Source organism: Microtus ochrogaster, unplaced genomic scaffold (assembly GCF_000317375.1).
Source record: "Microtus ochrogaster isolate Prairie Vole_2 unplaced genomic scaffold, MicOch1.0 UNK89, whole genome shotgun sequence".
Classification (NCBI taxonomy): Eukaryota; Metazoa; Chordata; class Mammalia; order Rodentia; family Cricetidae; genus Microtus; species Microtus ochrogaster.
Window position 1 is genome coordinate 772542 of NW_004949187.1, and position 4479 is coordinate 777020.

Consider the following 4479-nt stretch of genomic DNA (forward strand, 5'->3'; position numbering starts at 1 on the left):
AAGAAGAACAGTATCTTACAGATTCAACACAATGCCCTTCAAAATCTCAGCAAAATTTTTCAAACACCTCAGACGAATGGTAAGTAACTTCATAAGGAAAAGCAAAAAAACCCTGGTTAGCCAAAACAATCCTGTACAATAAAAGAACTTCTGGAGGCATCACAATCTGTGACTTCAAACACTACTACAGAGGTACAGTACTGAAAAGTGCCTGGTATTGGCATAAAAACAGACAGGAGGACCAATGCAACTGAATAGAACACCCGGATATCAATCCACACATCTTCGAACACCTGATTTTGGACAAGGAAGCAAAAAATATCAAATGGAAAAAAGAAAGCATATTTAACAAGTGATGCTAGAATAACTGGATATCAACATGTAGAAGAATGAAAACAGACCCATATCTATCACTATACACAAAACTCAAGTCCAAATGGATCAAAGACCTCAACATAAAGCCAGCCACACTGAACCTCATAGAAGAGAAAGTGGGAAGTACACTTGAATGCATTGGCACAGGAGACCACTTCCTAAATATAACCCCAGCAGCACAGACACTGAGAAAAACAATCAATAAATGGGACCTCCTGAAACTGAAACCTACATCAGACAGAGGTATGATCTCCAAAATATACAAAAAACTCAAGAAATTGGACACCAAAAGAACACATAATCCATAAGAAAAAAATGGAGTACAGACCTAAACAGAGAACTCTCAACAGAGGAATCTAAAATGGCTGAAAGACACTTAAGGAAATGTTCAACATCCTTCGTCATCAGAAAAATGAAAATCAAAACAACTCTGGGATTCCATCTTACACCTGTAAGAATGGCCAAGATCAAAAACACTGATGACAACTTATGCTGAAGAGGTTGTGGGGAAAAGGGAACACTCCTGCATTGCTGGTGGGAATGTAAGCTGGTATAGCCCTTTTGGATATCAGTATGGCAATTTTTCTGAAAATTAGGAAACAACCTTCCTCAGGACCCAGTAATACCACTTTTTTTTGGGTATATACCCAAAGGATGCTCAATAGTGCCACAAGGACATGTGCTCAACTATGTTCATAGCAGCTTTGTTTGTCATAGCCAGAACCTAGAAACAACCTAAATGCTTTTCGCCCGAAAAATGGATTAGGAAAATATGGTACAATTTACACAATACATGTAATACACAGCAGAAAAAAATAACAACATCTTGAATTTTGCAGGAAAATGGATGGAGCTAGAAAACATTGAGTGAGGTAACACAGACACAGGAAGACAATTATCACATGCACTCACTCATAGGTGGTTTTTAATTTTTTATTTTTTGTATCATAACTATAAATTATCTTTAATTTCTAGGTTAGAGGTTAATTGATACTGGCTATGCAGATTGTTGTACTCTGTCCCGAGTAGCTACAAGTGTGTTATATTAACAGTGTGTGGCCTTTGGGGGTGTGGCCCAACTGGTAGAGTTCTTGCCTAGCATGCACGAGAAGCCTTGGGTTTTATGCCCAGCACTGCATAGAATCAGATACAGTGGCACACACCTAAAATCCCTGCACTTGCCTGCAGCTCCCTTCTCCTCCGTGCTCTCTCACCTTCTTCTCTTCCCTGATGTGTTCCACAGGTGACATTATCAATGCCCTGGTCAACGGTCCAGGGGAAGCAGCTGAAGATGTGTCTCCCCATGATGCCTGTGGTGCTCCACCTGGTCATGTCTCAGGTACCTCATAGGTGGTTTGTAAACATAAAGCAAAGAAAGCCAGCCTACAAACCACAATCCCAGAGAACTTAGACAACAATGAGGACACTAAGAGGGACTTACATCATTCTAATCTACATGGGAAGTAGAAGGTAAAAACAGACAAGATCCCCTGAGTGAATTGGGAGCCAGGGGACCTTGGGGGAAGATTGAAGAAGTAAAGGGAGAGGCAGGGAGGGGGAACAGAGAAAAATGTAGAGTTCAATAAATTAAAAAAAAAAAAAGACTTACTGATGGGTGGTGGCTGCGCACACCTTTAATCCCCCCCCCCCCAAAGAGATCCGCCAACACAGGCAGGCGGAGCTCTATGAGTTCAGGCCAGCCTGGTCTACAAGAGCTAGTTTCATAGTTTCGGGACAGGCTCCAAAGCTACAGAGAAACCCTATCTCGGGGGGGGGGGGGGAGAAGAACAGTATCTTGCAGGGGGGAAATGGGGAACTTGTAGGAAGTTAGCAGAAACTAACGTACAGTGGGGCAAACTCAGGAGGCCAATCAAACAAGATTTCTCAAGGATATTGCTGACTGAACCCACAGTCCTTTCAGGATTGATAATCATATCTCCATGTGACTGGAAGAGCTGTGTTCTCAGAATCTGAAAGAACCCCACCCTTAAGACCCTGGCGCCAGACCATAACCAGCTCTTGCAAGAATAGTCCCACTTTAAGGGAAGCTCTCTTTTACTCTTAATACATCAGGCTCCTAGGGAAAGTGATCAAGGCCTAGGCCCCAAGTTGTTACTGGCTACTCTAAGCACGTTCCTGGATTTGAGAAGGGGCTAGCTAGTCTTTCTTCTCCATTCAGAAGATCCTCAAAGTTAGTCTGATTGATCAGGACAGCCCTCAACACAACAGTGTGTTTCCTTTTCAAATGATTAACACCAGGTATCTTGCCCAACAGGCAGAACTATGCTTTTGTTAAGAAAAAAAAACCAACTGGCTGGGCAGAGGTGGCACATGTCTTTAATTTCAGCACTCGGGAGGCAGAGACAGGCAGATCTATGTGAATCTGAGGCCAGCCTGGTCTACAAGAGCTAGTTTCCAGGACAAGCTCCAAAGCTACAGAAAAACTGCCTCAAAAAAACCAAAAAAGAAAGAAAAGGAAAAAAAAAGAAAAGAAAAACTGGACCTTTCTGGCAGAACAGCCTTTATATTGGTTGTGATCTTGTAAAGACACCTTGAGGAACTTGTTAGAAGCCTGTTCTTTGAGAAGGGGAGGAGCCTAGCAGGCGGTTGCATAACCAGGTCGTCTCAAGGCAGTTGTTTATAGCTAAATGTCCGGAAGATCCTGGTGAACAAATCTGTATCCTGGCATCCTAATCTCTGAGAGATGTGCTTGGTATATACTTACCTTTGAGGTATTTTAGAGGCAGCCATCGTTATGACTAAATTCTGTGACTTACTATATCTTAAGCATTGGTTATTTTTTTATATCACAAGTTCTACTCTTGGCTGGGCCGCGGTGGTGCATATCTTTACACCTTTAATCCCAGCAAAGGAGAGTCAGAGTACACTAATAAACCCTGTCTCAAAAAAGAAAAAGAAAAGAAAAAACAACCAGAAACAAAACCAAGTTCTACTCTTGTACAAGACAGCTTAGTAATGGACTGCTACCCAGCACGAGAGATGCCCTTTACAACTTCCACAAAATTGAATCCAAATGGATTTTACACCTAAAACTTAAAAGTGCAAAGTTCTAGAATATATTAAGGAAAGTAGTCCTGAGCCTGGCGGTGGTGGCGCACACCTTTAACCCCAGCACTCGGGAGGCAGAGGCAGGGGGATCTCTGTGAGTTCGGGGCCAATCCTGTGTCGAAAAAACGGGAAAAAAAGAAAAAAGAAAGTAGGCCTCTCTGATTTTTGGCAAAACTTTGCATGGCTGCACAGAAAAGCAAGCTGTCCTTGACCACAAAGAAGATTCTACACACAGCTCCCGATGCTCTGCGCAGACGCAGTCCACAAAGTGAAGCCATTCAGTGACAGTTATTTGCATCCGGGCAGTTGCAAAGTCCGCACGGGACCTCACAGGACACTTAATCTGGGCCCAGGTTCGCACCCAGCCCCTGCAAGGACTCGCCACACCAGCTCCTCTCGAGCACAGCAACTTCTTCGCTTCTGAGTCCCACAGCCCAGTGCTCACCTTGTCAGAGTTTCCCAGCTCACCCATGCTGCCCGCACAGCTCCCCGCAGCAAGAGCCACAACGCAGAACACAAACCCACGACTCGTGCTCCAAAAGAGTCAAGGCGGTAATATGGCACCCGGAAGAGTCCGGCACTACCTCTGACTGGCAGCTTGGCCTGGAAGCTCTGATTGGCTAGGGAGGCCTGAATGACAGCAGCACTTCCCTTAGGATTGCGATGTGTTTAAAGACACAGCACAGTGGTTGCTGGCCCTGCCTTCTTTGCCAAAGTCCTGCAGAGGTTTGCATTTCAGTAACACTTGACCCTGGATCAAATGTCTGACCTTGCAAACTTTCTTCACTCCACAGGTGCGTCCAATTCTTCCTGTTGGACTCAAGGTGTGGAACAGAATGATTTCCCTTTCCCACAGGAGGAAGGGGGTCTAGAATATTCACAGTTAAGGAGAGGTTTTAGGATACAAAAGGGGGCTGATGTTCTGTGGCTTCAGCCTGAGTTCAGATAAATTGCCAGTACTTTTTTTTTTGTTTTTGTTTTTCGAGACAGGGTTTCTTTGTGGTTTTGGAGCCTGTCCTGGAACTAGCTCTTGTA

General features: G+C 44.0%; 1 protein-coding gene and 1 pseudogene across 1 annotated transcript in view; one reads left to right on the top strand and one right to left on the bottom strand.

The window, feature by feature from the left end:
- The window catches only part of LOC101984273, a 398439-nt pseudogene that overhangs the window by 212397 nt on the left and 181563 nt on the right, over positions 1-4479 (top strand).
- LOC101989836 (zinc finger protein 431-like) overlaps positions 1-4479 on the bottom strand; it is a 257504-nt gene that overhangs the window by 166250 nt on the left and 86775 nt on the right. The gene's annotated exons all lie outside the window — the stretch shown is intronic.